Source organism: Phyllostomus discolor, chromosome 11 (assembly GCF_004126475.2).
Source record: "Phyllostomus discolor isolate MPI-MPIP mPhyDis1 chromosome 11, mPhyDis1.pri.v3, whole genome shotgun sequence".
Lineage (NCBI taxonomy): Eukaryota > Metazoa > Chordata > Mammalia > Chiroptera > Phyllostomidae > Phyllostomus > Phyllostomus discolor.
This window is the reverse complement of record NC_040913.2, coordinates 77399256-77414162: the sequence shown is the minus strand read 5'-3', so window position 1 is coordinate 77414162 and position 14907 is coordinate 77399256. Positions and strand designations below refer to the sequence as shown.

The 14907-nt window shown below is 40.4% G+C and overlaps 1 pseudogene; it reads left to right on the top strand.

Annotated features, from left to right (window-relative positions):
- Positions 1-14351, top strand: part of LOC118497251 — a 41189-nt pseudogene extending 26838 nt beyond the window's left edge.
- Positions 14352-14907: the final 556 nt, after the last annotated feature.

Sequence of the window (14907 nt, the reverse complement as noted above, 5' to 3'; positions counted from 1 at the left end):
GACCTAATTTAGATAGTCTGTGAGTGCATGTGACAATAAAGTTTTCCTATAAAAAAGCCATTCTATTTTTTAAAATTCAAATATTTTACTTTCCTTAAAGAGAGGAATAGAAAGTAGATTTTATAGTTTGAGAAGCTTGTTATTATTTAACCAATAATCAACAAATATGTGTAAGTAGTAATTATTTAGGAAGAATGATATAAAGCTTAAGTATCAGAAAATATAAGAATCTTAATTGTATGGAGTTAGAAGTGACTGATCACCTAACTTTATAGATAGAATGTATCTCATTATTCAGTCCCCTTGCTATAAAAGGATAAAAAATATTAGAGTTATTTTAAGGATTAAGAGATGATTTATTTATTCAACAAGTAAATTTTTTAGGTACTGAGGCATATGCAGATTCACAGGATGAATCTGTATACTAGAAAGAAGAAACTACCAACCTTGATGGATTTTGTAGACTAGGAGGGAAGATGCTTTGCTTTACCTAGGAATGACAAAGGAGATGAGAAATTCTAAAGCATTCACTGTAGGGGGCGTCAGGCCTAACGCAGGCCTGGCAGGAGAGGACTGGAACCCATGTGTTCTGGATGCAAAAACACCCATTGTCTCACTGACACCCATTAAATAAACTAGGTCTAACTCCCCGCTTTTACAGCTGAGAAAAGTTGTGTTCTTGTAGGTCTGTATTCAACTGACATGTTAAATAATTTAATGCCTAAACTTAAACCTAGAGCAGTTATGTAGTTTGCCCGAGGTCTTCCACAAGGTAGTGACAGAGCTCGGACTAACCCATTCCTGACTCCAGCCAGGGCTCCTTCCGTTAGACACGCCGCCCCTCAGAGTGTGCTAGGCACGTGCAGCCATCCCTTCATTTAGACACGGGGTTCGTTCCAGGACCGCCACAGATGCCCAAATTGGAGGATGCTCAAGTATCTTCTATAGGATGGCGTAGTGTTTGCGTGTAACCTATGCATGTGCCCCCATATACTTAGAATTACCTCGAGATTTCTCATAATATCTAGTACAATGTCAAAGTTGTTACACTACATTGCTTAGGGAATACTACCAAGAGAAAATAAGTCTGTGCATGTTCAGTACAGATGCGACCATCGTAGGCCTAACTGTGCCAGCCACAACATCACATTTTTTTCTGAGTATTTTCTATCTGTGGTGGATGGAATCTGTGCATGAGGAACAGCAGGTGCAGAGGGCCCACTGCATATCTGCAGGGCAGACAGGAAAGGTATAGAGTTTTATATATTTCACATTTCCCTCTATGAAATCGTTTCACCCACTCCAAACATTTTAGTGATTTTGAAGTTAGGGCTCACAGCATAATCAGTTTTAATTCCCATCACTAGCTATAGATACATTCAGTTACCCAGATAGATTGACTTCGAACTGTGGATTTAGTGTATTAAATAATAGGATCCAATTTTGGGATGCTTTGTTTGGCAAGCTATTGGCTGTACTGTAAATTCAAGCCAAAATTCAAGGCCATTCACCCCAAATTTAAGGTGTCCTGAGAGAGAAGGTGTATATGTCATTTTGTCACGTGTGGGTTGTGTGGGAGATTTTTCTTTGCAAATTGAGTTGTTGGAAACCAGTGTTCGCATAACTGCATTTGAAATCCTGCAGCTGGTAAACCTCCAGCAGTTTCAATTTCTGTCTCTTAGAAAACATCTGTTATGGGTATTTGTAGTCTAGTTGTGTATGGGTTACGCATCTTAATTAGTAAAGCTATAATGATTTTCTTGGGATTTTATAGGAACTCCAGGAATTAAAAATGAGCACTTCTGATCCTTTTTAGTGATTCCCATGATCAATTCCAAGTGAGTTTCTACCATATGCCATGTACCCACCAACTCCCAACTGTCTTGGAATAATTTTTTTCTGAACACCGTTGATAGGAAGTTACTTGGAGTGAGTGGGTCCCTTTCTTTCAGGTCAGGAGGAGACAGTGTTGGAGGGCTCTCCTTCTGCACATCATCTGTTGGATACTTGCAATGTTTGGTGATGTCCTTAGTCCCCAAAAAAGGATATGGGACTCCTCAAGTTTTCTACGATTTCTAGAAAACAAGTGAGGTATTAACAGTACCTGTGTCCCTCCTATAATTTATTTGGGCTCTGAAAATTGCTGTGTGTATCTAACAGGGAAATATAAGACATATGCCTGTTTTCTTAAAAACAGCCTTAATTTCACGCCTCTCCAATCTGCCAATGCTCTACCCAATAATTAGGATTTTAAGACTATTAAATGGTTAGTAGTCCTGGTGCAAAAAGGAGATGCCACCCCAAGATACTACATGTGTTGGCACTGCCTCTACAGTGCTTTGGGCTCCTGACTGGCTGCTGGAGTCCAGCAAGGTCATGCATCTTCACCACTTTCTACTACAACCTTTCAAAGGAAAAATACCATGTTAGGGAATAATTAACATCACTAGGACACAGATTTTAGGGGGCATCAATATTATCTGGGTTTTACATTCTTAGATTAGCTTAGTCCCAATTCCTAGATATTTCCAGTCATAGTAATAATGGGCAGTGGCCAGCCATTGTTACCCAGGTTGTTTGGCAGCATGGTTCTTGGGGATGCGAAGGTGCTTAGCAGTACCTTCATGTACGCTGCCATCGCTGTTGAAGAGAAGCAATGTTATTACAGGGATCTCATTCTCTATCTAGATTCATAGAATGTTGCTCTACTCCATAAAAAATTACATTGTCATTAAACAAAGAATTGAGTTTGGATAATACGTTTACAAAACTTCGTGTAAATAAATTCACAGAGAAATAATCCCTTATCAGACTGATCTAGGATTTAGAAACATGCAAAAGATAAATGCTGCCCCTTATATGTCTCAACAGCTATAACTTCTAATATCTGAAAGTTTAGTTAATTTTTGCTAAAGCATATTGATGAAGAAATGCACATTAGCTCTTGTTGTTATTTTTCAACTGTTTACAAGGTCTCTAATGTCAATCAGCTGACTCTGTGCTTATGTTTTTCTGCTGGGAGGTTTTCTTCCTGTAGCATGATCCATCTGTGTTGTGACTCTCTATAAAATGATGAGGAGTTTTTTTATTTAACAAATAAATTTAACAAATACATTTGTGAAATAAATTTAATTTGAAATTTATTTCTCAAAATTTATTAGGGTATTCAACAGGTATTCCAAAGACAGATATTTGGCACACCATTTAGATGATAATTTATTATGTTCTTTCTATCAAAATGTAGCTTAAATATAAATATGTATAAGAACCCTTGTGAAGATTTCAGGGTGATGCATATCACACTGTAAGATCTCTGATCAAGAATTCACCTCAAGCGTCTGCTGCAATTTGTAACCTTTCCAGAAGCAATACGGTGGTGAGTCTTCTCATTTATAACTTAAAAAAAATTCCCCATTTTTATGCAGAAAATTGGAAAGAGGCAGATGTTTTTTCCTAAGCTAGAATTTTGAAGGCCAACAATGAAAATAAACATGTCTCTGCCAAAACTTGAACTAAATTAAAAATTTAGCATATAAATTAAAGCTTACTTAAAACTAAATTTATCAAGGAACTGCATTTGTTTGACATTACTCATTTCAATTATTCTGGAAAGGCTTTCATTTTTATAGAACACTGAAGATTTTAAAAAAGTTCCCAACAATTTATTGGACAGTTGCACCATTTAAAATGAGTTTTGACTGTCTGGCTTAAATATGTGAACTGTTAGCACACCGTTGATGAGCTTGTAGAGACATGTTAAAGCAACCATTACCCTCCAGTCTGACACCCATGTTCCCCGGGGCTTACCAGGACCTGCTCTGTAGATGGAAATAAAGCTGTGGACTGAGGCTGTATGTAGCATTCTCTTCTCTCCTAATCATTTGTTCTTTTTGTTGGGAATCTGAATTTTGACACATCTTCTGTTCCAAGACAAATGTTTGCACTCCTAGGTTGTTGCCATGAAGGAAAGAGAGACTGCCTGCTCTTGTCCTGATTGTACGGTGTTGCCTGGTTAGTATGTCTTAAACAGCTCCCTCCGTAATTGTTTTCTTACATTTAATAGATGCTTTAGTTCTTTCCCCCACTTTATTGAAGTATAATTGACAAATAAAATTGTGTATATTGATAAAGTGTAGAATGTGATGATTTGATAAACATGTGTGTCATAAAATGTTTACTGCAGTCAAGTTAACAAATCCATCACCTTTTTTATTTTTGGGGGTGGGAACACAAGATCTCTCAGCAAATGTCAAGTATAAGATTCAGTATTACTAACTACAGTCACCATGCCATAGATCAGAGCCTCAGAACTCATCTATATCCACCTTATAACTGAAAGTCTGTACCTTTGACCACTATTTCCCCACTTTCTCTATACCCCAGATCCTGACAACAACTGTGTTGCTGTTACTACGAATTTGATGTTTTTCAAAGATTCCACATAAAAGCAGCATCATAACAGTATTTGTCTTTTTCTGTCTTGCTTATTTTACTTTGCATAATGCCCTTCAGTTTTATCCATGTTGTTGCAAATGGCAGTTCCTTTCTTACGGATGAATAATATCCCCTTGTGTGTATATCTGTATATCTGTGTCTAGCTATGTTCTCTCTCCATTCATTCATGGGTGGACACTTAAGTTGTGTCCACATTTGGGATATTGTGAATAATGCTACAGTGGACATGGGGATGCAGATATCTCTTTAAGGTACAGATTTTTTTCCTTTGGATATACGCCCAGAAGTGAAATATCCAGCTGGATCTTATGGTAATTGTATTTTTAATTTGGGGGGGAAACTTCATGCTGTTTCCATAGTGGCTGCACCAGTTTATATATATCCCACCAGCAGTGAACAGTGGTTCCCTTTTCTCCACATCTTCACCCACATTTGTTGTCTTTTATTATTTTTATAATAAATGTCCTTTCAAGCACGAGGGGGTATTTCTTTCATTGTGGTTTTGGTTTGCATTTCCCTGGTGAGTAGGGACACTGAGCACCTTTCCGTGTCCCTCTTGGCCACCACCTTGTAGGTCTTCTCTGGAGCGATGTCTGTCCAGGTCCTCAGCCCATTTTTTAATTGGCTTGTTTGTTTTTTTGCTATTGAGTTGTATGAATTCTTTATATATTTTGGATATTAGCCTTTATCAGCTATATGGTTTGCAAATATTTTCTCCCATTTTGTTCGTTGATTTTTCACTTTTTGATCATTTGCTTTGGTCTGCCAAAGTGTTTTAGTTGATGTAGCCTGACTTGTGGATTTTTGCTTTTGTTGTCCTTGCGTTAGTGTCATATCCAAAAAAATCAGTGCCAAGACTTATGTCAAGGAGATTTTCCCTTAAGTTTTCTTTAAGTCCTTAATCCACTTCAAGTTATTTTTTGTGTGTGGTATAGGATATGGGCCCCATTTCCTTGGTTTTGCACGTGCATAGCAGTTTCCCAACACTACTTATTGAATCGACTGTTTTTCTCTTATTGTATGTTCTTGGCGCCCTTGTCAGAGATTAGCTGACTATGCGTGTGCATGTCCCTACACTTTCTTTACCTGAAGAAATTCTTTACCTAAAACTTTCATTGACTCCTGCTTGCATGCTAGGGTTCAGTGGTCTTGGTTTACTGTTTGTTTGTTTTTTTAATCCTCACCAAGGACATTTTTTCATTGCTATCAGAGATGGAGGAAGAGAGGGAGGGAGGGTGGGAGAAAGAAGGGAGGGAGAGAGAGAGGAACATTGATGTGAGAGAGAGACATTAGTTTGTTGCCTCCCGTGTGTGCTTCTGCCATGGATTGAACCCACCATCTACATAACCTAGGTCTGTGCCCAGAGCTGAGATCGAACCTGCAACATTTTGGTTTACAGCACAGGTGGCAAACACAAGGCTCGCAGGTCGAATTCAGCCCGCCACCTTGTTTCTACCTGGTGGCAGTGCCGAGCTCCTTGCCCCTAGTTAAGGAGAGTTATGTTTATACAGTCCTAAAATTACATTCGGCCCTTTGAAGGCAACCGCGAGGCTGATGTGGCCCCCGGTGAAAATGAGTTTGACACTGGCTATGGCATGAGGCTCCGACCAACTGAGCCCCAATGGCCAGGACTCATTGCAGTGTTTTTACCTGACTTTCATTAACCTGCAGCTCTTCCTAATGATCGCTCCTCTGCTTCAACTAGTCTAAGGACTTTTCTTTTTTTCCAATACATGTTAGGTTCATGCAAAGTAGCTTCTTGGGGTAAGTTGCTCTTTCTTCCTAAACAGGTCCAGTCAGATCGTCAAATACAACTTCCTGTACACATATAGGAAGGTGGCTGCATCTGAAAACTATCGCAGGAGTTCTGTGTTGTATACATTTTAACTAACAAGCTTTTAAATTTAACCAGTTTGTTGAATTTTTTTCTCAGTTATACTACATGCTTCTTAAAGAGAAAGTGCTAAACACAATTTATTTCCAGATAGTTTAGGGGGACATCACACACATTAAAAATAAGGTGTAACATAGTGATTTCTACCAGGAGGGTAAGGCATTAAGGACTATTTGTCCATGTATTAAGTGGATCGGCGCTGTGCTTCCTTGTTTCATGTTTTTTGCATATTCTTATTTTAATGTTTTTTTTAAAAAACGCTTTCTCTAGTGTTATATCTATCCTTACTGCTGAATCTGTCTCTAAATAGATGCACTTTCCTTTCTAATATAATTTTTCAGTTTGCTTTTGGTAAAACTTCAAAAAACTTTTTAGATAACACAAACTGACTTTGAATAAAGTCTAAGGAACTAGCTTATGAATAAGTGCATGAGTTGGTAGTGCTATTTTATTTGTCTGCCCTGGATAAATTTACTGTTTGCTTACTTCTGAATTCATATTTATTATCTGAATAGTACAGCATATTATTAAGTAACCTCCAAATGAGTGGAACATTTCTGTTTTGGGATGGTAAGGTGTGGTAAGCTGTGTGATAAATTGATATTTTCAAGTGAAGCCTACTCAAATATGATTTATTAGACTTATAACCAAAGTTCCTATCCAACTTGAAAGATCATTAATATTCATGACTCTTTTTGATTGGTTAGAAAAATTAATATGATTCCATCTGTTAAATAAGATTTTAGTTACTTTTTCTTGATCAACTCTTAAGTAGACACATATTTCTGATTTATTGTTTTAAGATAACACATTAGGTATTTTATTTATTTTTTTACATTTTAAAAAATTACTTTATTGTTCAATTACAGTTGTCTGCATTTTCTCCCCACCACTTCCTTCCCCCCACCCAGCTAAACTTGCCTCCCTCCCTTGCTTCCTCCCTCCCCCTTGGTTTTTTTTTTTAAAGATTTTATTTATTTATTTATTTTTAGAGAGGGAAGGGAGGGAGAGAGAGAGAGAGAGAGAGAGAGAGAAACATCAATGTGCGGTTGCTGGAGTCCATGGCCTGCCACCCAGGAATGTACCCTGGCTGGGAATCGAACCTGGGACACCTTGGTTCCCAGCCTGCGCTCGATCCACTGAGCTACGCCAGCCAGGGCTCCCTCCCCCTTGGTTTTATCCACGTGTCCTTTATAGTAGTTCCTGAAAAACCTTCCTCCCACTGTCTCCTCCTCCTTCTCCTCTGTCTTTGTTAGATTGTTCTTAATTTCAGTGTCTCTGGTTATATTTTGTTTTTTTCTTTTGTTGATTATGTTCTGGTTAAAGGTGAGATCATATGGTATTTGTCCCCCACTGCCTGGCTTATTTCACTTAGCATAATGCTCTCCAGTTCCATCCTTGCTGTCGCAAAGGGTAGGAGCTCCTTCTTTCTCTCTGCTGTGTATTAGGTATTCTAAAATAAAAAACCCTTGCCTATTTCACAGAACACACAGCTACATGAAGGGAGTGGTTTTCTTTCTTTCTTTCTTTTCCTTTCTTTTTAACTTAAAATTTTTTATTCATTGATTTTAGAGAGAGAAAAGGGTGAGGGGGAGAGAGAAAAAGATTGATTTGTTGTTTGTTGTTCACTTATTTTATGCATTCATTGGTTGCTTCTTGTATGTGCCCTGATAGGGGATCAAACCTACAACCTTCGTGTATCCAGATGATACTCTAACCAACTGAGCTACCTGGCCAGGGGGAGGAGAGCAGCTTTCAAAAGAATATCTCAACTCTGAAAATGTCTCTCCTTTGCTCTTCCATCCTCCATCTTCTCCCGCCAGCCTCAACCAGCCCTACACTTCTTACCCGGTCTTGCCACTGTGGGACAAGAGAAGTGATGAAAGTTGCAAAATAGTAATTTATGCAGAAAGCCTGTGTTCCATGCTTTATGAAAGTAAATTATAGAAAATTAATGTTGTGACAGATGAATCTATTTTGATGAATAAAGTCATTGAAAAGCTATCAAGCCCCACTGTTTCTCTGCTGAGAGAATGTTCCCTCTCTATTCTGCATTTGTTTTCTTGGCCTCCTTCTCAATTAGTCTTTACCAAAGAGTGATAATTAGGGAGATAGGATTTTGACCTACCTTGTGAACGGTAAAAATACTTACCACTCATTTTTCCACTTGCCAATTCTATGTGTGCTAGTACTCTGTGCTTTCAGAAGGAAAACTCCACACTTCTGCTATTTCTGCCTAACACAGGGGGTAGTCAAATACTCCCCCAAAACAAAACAGCTTTATGAGCTCCAAGGACCAATGGCCAAAAGAAGTGCAATTGTTTGTTTCATGTGTGATGACTGAGTTATTGTACATCTCAGAGGCTAAATTAGATTGATAATTTCTTATATCCTCTCAAATTCCTTAGAACAAGAGCAGTATATTAAAATTAAATTTTTACCTCTAAATTCATGAGTTTTTTTTCACATGGGTAATACTTTTACATGTTTGGAAAATGTGGCAGAGTAAATGAATATATAGTAACAGATACGTCCTTAGGTTCCGGTATTCTCAGTTCCCTTTCCTTTCCTTCCCCTCCCCACAAAAGCAGAGAAAGACAAATACTGTGTGATTTCACGTATATGTGGAGTCTTAAAAATACCCACAGTGAAAACTCACTCATAGTTACAGAGAAAAGTTCTCAGAGGCAGGTGTTAGGGGGTGGGTAATAGGGATGCAATAATGTACAGCTTGGTGAGTGCCTATAGCTAACAATACTGTATTGTGTATTTGAAGGTTGGCAAGAGAGTAGATATTAAAAGTTCTCATCACAAGAAAATAAATGTTTTAGTTCTTAGGTTCCTATGTCTTTCATAGATTTATTTACCCTAAGGTAATTTTATTTTTTATCATCATTTCTGAGATTTTTTCATGTACTTTTTCTTGGGTGCTGACAGCCCGTATTTGAGCTCTTTTTGTTTACTTCCCATTTTTTTTCTTCATGATCTTCCTTGTTAAGGGCATGCATTCCATTTATTTTATAAAATTAATGACAAGTTTTGGGGTATGATTTTTAATCTGTTCTACAGCAGAAAAAAATCTTGTGTTCCTTATCTAGCAATAAATTTTACTGCTCTGTCTCCAGTGTTTTCCTCACAGTCACGTTGTATCAGTGCCATTTCCTCTCCTTCTGTGATAGTCGGTATTGAATGAAGAGGGTCTCCCTGCCTTAGCTGTATTAGCAGAGGTATTGCGAGGGGGGGATCCAGGTAGCCTTGTAAGCTTTACAGCCTAAAGGCTTTCTCTTTAGTTGCTTCCACAGCAGCAGAGTGCTTGCCTCTAATACGGCTCCTTCTTGTATGGCTCTTTTATTTGTTCAGTGGGTTGACTTCTTGTGTATCTCTGTGGACGCCCCTCCCCCCACTTCTCTGCTTCACACTGTATCCAGCGGGGTTTCTGCGCCACCCCTGCACACTGCCACAGTCCCTCACATTGTAACACAGGGTGCGGTATTGGGGTGGGGCTATCTTCTGCTTTTCCTGTGAGTTCCTCTGCACGATGGTGTGTTTTGCCTGGTGTTTTCCAGGAACTGTCACTGCTATTTATTTAAACTCACTCACTCTTCCCTTTACTTTGTCTTTATGTCTGTCTTCTCACTTCTGCTCGGACCTCTACTCTATGGACAAGACAGCTTTGCCTACAGAAAATGTAGTTTGAGCACTTCAGGGTACGACACAAGCAGAGAAAATGTTTTAGCTGGTATCGTTGGTAATCAACCATGGGGAGGCCAAATTACTGTTCTCTTTGTTTCTTTACAATTGTTTCTGTGTAAGATTGTTATCCAATTGCAGTTGCTTTGGGGAGCTTACACAGTTTGGTGAAGACTGTATCTTTCCAAGTTGGCTGAAAACAGAGTTTAATTTTGTGTCTTTTTATCCTGTTCCTTTGGTGTAACATCCAGGAAGTGAAATATTCTCTCTTCTGATAACATGTTCACACTAAAAGATGAAAATTGACATTTTCTGTATTCATTTTGTTTACTTTGGATTTTAAAAGATTGATGGCCACGTGTGTAGTTCAAAATGAGCTGTGCAGAATTGTGTATAAAACTAGCTGGGCTTCAGAACAGTGGGGCAAACAGGCACATTCGTGTCTTTCCCTTCCCACCCCCAGCCCCTCAGTGCTGCTGAAAGTTATCTTTTTCTCATTTTTCAGTGGGTTTTTTTCTCTTTTCACTTATGGACTGTTTTGTTGTTGTGTAACCATATAAAGGTTGAACTTAGAGTTCAGTGTGAGAAAATAGCCCTTGGTCTGTCATCATCATGACTAAGCATTTCATGTACCATGGGTAGAAAATAAAAAGCACTTTGAGTATAGATATAATTTATGTCATCTATCTATCTATCTATCCATCTCATCTACTCTTTGCCTAGCACTAGTCCCCCAAGTTAGGGAAATCTTGAGTTCTTCCTTGTGTCTCTAACTTTCTAATGGAAACAATTCATTCACTGAATTTTGCAAAACCAGTGTCTGCAGGTATTGGAGTTCCTTGCCCATACGATGAAACAGCGAGGAAACTGCTGGTTCCACCGTGAAAAGAATACTTGTTACCTTGGTAGCTGTGTGGATTTTTTTTCTCTACCTGTTGTTAAAAATCCTTACAAAAGTTAAAAATTTGGAATAAAAATACATTTTGGAATGGCTCTGTCCCTGTGTTTGCCTTTTATCTGTGACCTTTTGCTTAACGACAAGAACCAAAAATTATTCCTGCTATGTTTATGGATGGATAGATATAAAGAATTAATTAGGAAGACTCATTTAATATAAAGCTTAAGATCAGAGCCATGATAAAGTCTTTGGCAATGTTCACTGTGTCTATTAAGGGCGCTAACATGCAGAAATGAGGCGAGGGCCCACGGGCAACATGGGGCGTGTACGTAGGCCGAGGCTGGAGGCTGGCTACTGCTGTGAAAAGTGAGCCGATCTGATTGGCAGAGATTCATGGTCCATGGTGAGGTAAAGAAAAAGTCTAGCTATTCAGTTCAGAGGTCACGTGGTCACTTGGACCACTGTCCTGCTCTTTGCACAAGCACAGGGCAGCTTCCTAGCAGAGGTGTGGGTAAAGATGAGCATCTATTAATCTCTGAAACAATTTTACTACAATCGAACGAAGGAAATAATTAGAGGATATAATAGCCTTCTATTTAAATTCATTCTTAACAGTGCAGTTTTTTTGGTTAAAGTTTGTGTCATGAATTAAATTATTTCTGTCAAGATTTTTAAAACATCATTATGTAACCACCTGGCACCATAATTACTTTTAGGGAAGGAACTATGGTTTGGGGGGGGAACCTTGATAAAAAGCCATTGGGATGCACTTGAAAACCTCTGGAAATAGTAACCACTGAAAAGGATTTCGGTTGTTCAGTAGAAGGTGGGTTAACGCGGGGGCCTGGGCGGGAAGAAAAAGTCCCCAGGGAGACCCGTAGAAAGGGCCCGCCGGTCAGTTCTGCCACTTCCAACATCCCTGCTCTGGCCTCACACGGTGGGCGGGTCCTTTGGGTTCCTCGGATGTGGCCCACGGCTGTGAGAACAAACCATGTCATCCAGGGCTATTTGCAAAGGAGCCACAGCTTCATATTTTTTCCCCTAACATTGTTTTGAAAGTGTAAAACAATTGGTTTTAACGATGCCTTTTTGTCATTTTAATTATTTGTTTTTAGAGAGGGGGAGAGAAACATTGCTGTGAGAGACAAACACCCCCCCACTGGTTCCCCTCTCACCACCCCCCACCCCGGTGGGGGCCCCGGCCTGCAACCCAGCCTTGACAGGGAATCGGACCTTCTGGTTTGCAGGCTGGCACTCAGTTCACTGAGCTACACCAGCCTGGGCGCCTTTTTGTCATTTTAATGTCCTCCCACAAAGTGCTGCACACACAGCATCATAAAAATTTTGTGACATTTTTGTTGTTATTGTTGATGATGATATTTTTATAGCAATCCTTGAGATACCTCGGAATACCCTAAATTGTTCAAAAACTGTATTCAGGAATTACCTCTTTGGAAACAGATTGCTGTGGTTACTGTGATTAATGCTTCTTTTAGTCGTGTGTGTGTGCGTGTGTATACATTTAGACTTCTTTTTATATTCCAGTTCGGTTAGCATGCTAGATTTTTCCCTATCAGAGAAATAAAAAAATTCTCCAGGGTCTTAAAAAACAAGATCATTTACATTCTTTAATCGAATGGATATTTGCTGCCAAGATTCATCTTTTCTGTGTGTGTGTGTGAGGAGTGAAATACTCATAAAATTAAACTGGTTATAGAAGATAACTGCTAGTTCTGCATTTCTTATCTGAAATTGTGTTTGCATTTACTTTCTTTTAGCATTTAGTTTGGAAAGAACATGCATACATTATGAATGAGAATTCTATATTCGGTCTCTTCCTTAGCACATGCTTCGGTTAATGCGTACAACCAGACGAGGTGGCTGTGCATGGTCCGTGGAACGTGGTTTCATTCATGTCATGCATGCTGCTTCTACTAATCCTTTAATGCACTCACAGTCACCGAGAGCAGTTAAAGGTCTAAGCTGCTTCCTGCGTTACAGCAGAACACAGTCACTCCCACAATATTGAGCTCTCCCAAGTAAACCCGGAATGTTTGCAGCAAGATTTCTGCACCATCCCCAACTCGCCTTTTTCTGTGATAAAGTCCTTGCACACATTTGTTTGACTGTGTTTATCTTTTGGAATTCATAAATAATGCCAGTGGTGAAACAAACTTAAGAAATACCCTCTTGGAACCTTTTAGGTAGAAGGCCATAAAATTCCAAGAACTGGCAGCTTGATCTTGAGTCTTGGCTTCTCACCTTTTCCCGTGAACAGCACCCACTCCAGTTTCTCCACAAACTACCGGACCCTGAATGACGGCACCATGGGGTCCAGCCAGCCAGCAGCATGACCAGTGTCTATGCAGGTGCCAGGGGTTCAGGTGCCTGTGTCCCTTTCCACCAGCATATGGGGTAGCCTGGGATCGGGAGGCCTGGCTGCAGGGAGGGCCAGAAGTCTGCCAGACATGGGGGCACACAGAGTGAGAAGGAGGCTAGGCAATGCCTCAATGACCACCTGGCCTCCTACCTGGAGAGGGTGAGGAGCCTGGAGGCTGACAATTGGGGACTGGAGAGGAAAGTCCAGGAACACCTGGAGGAGAAGGGACCCTGATCAGAGACTGGGGACATTATTTCTAGACCATCGAGAACCTGAGGAATCAGCTCTATGCAAAATCTGTGGACAGTGCCTACATCATTCTGCAGATTGACAATGTCCATCTTGCTGCTGATGACTTCAGGTCAAGTATGGCTGTGTGCCAGTCTGTGGAGAGTGACATCAGTGAGCTCTGAAAGGTCACTGATGTCCCCAATATCACCGGGCTGCTGCTGGAGACAGATTGAGGCTCACAAGGAGGAGCTGCTCTTCACGAAGAAAAACCACGAGGAGGAAGTAAATGGTCTACAAAACCAGACCTCCAACTCTGGGTTGACTGTGGAGTTGGAAGCTCCCAACTCTCATGACCTTGGCAACAGCATGGCAGACATCTGGGCCCAGAGTGACAAGCTGGCTTGGAAGAACCGAGAGGAGCTGGACAAGTACTGGTCCCAGCAGACTGAAGAGAGCACCAGAGTGGGCACCTCGCAGACCGCTGAGATGACACTCACAGACCTGAGACATATGGTCTTGTCCTTGGAGATCGACCTGGACCCATGAGAAACCTGCAGGCCAGCTTGGAGAACAGCCCGAGGGAGGCGGAGACACAGTGCCATGCAGACGGAACAGCTCAGCGGGATCTGGAGTCAGAGCTGGCCCAGACCCTGCCAGAGGGGCAGGGCCAGACCCAGGAGTACCAGGTCCCGCTGGACATCAAGGGCAAGCTGGAGGCTGAGATTGCGGACTTCAGTCTTGGTGCCACACTTGGCAATAGCCACCCCATACACTCCATCCAAAGACCTCCACCAAAGTTCTGAGGTTTTAAAGGCAGCAGAAGCGGGGCACCCGTTGGGGAACAGCAGGTCAATAAAAAGTTCAGAGATTGAAAAATTTAAGGACTGAAGCCTTTCTTATTGGGCGATAGTGTTTCTACCTCTAACAAGGTAAAATACGAGGTCTATCTAGAAGGTATCCGGCCATGTAATATGAAAAAGAGACATTTATTGATGAAGATACATGATACAAGAAACACTGCACATAGGACAATGATGCCTCAGTCCCCTTCAAAGTAGGCACCTTGGGACCTCACACAGTTCTTCCAATCACCATCAGCTACCCTATCATATTTTCCTGAATCTCATCAATGGTCTGAAATCTCTTCTCTTTCAAAGGTGATTTTAGTTTTGGGAAAAGCCAGAAGTCTCAGGGTGCCAAATTTGGCTAATTCACTTGGGTGATTTGATGTTTCGCCAAAAAACTCTGCAAGAGATGTGATGCATGAGTAGGTGCGTTGTTGTAATGAAGCTGCCAATCACCAGTTGACCATAGCTGTGGCCTTCTGAATCATCTGAATAGTTTCTGTGGAGGAATGTT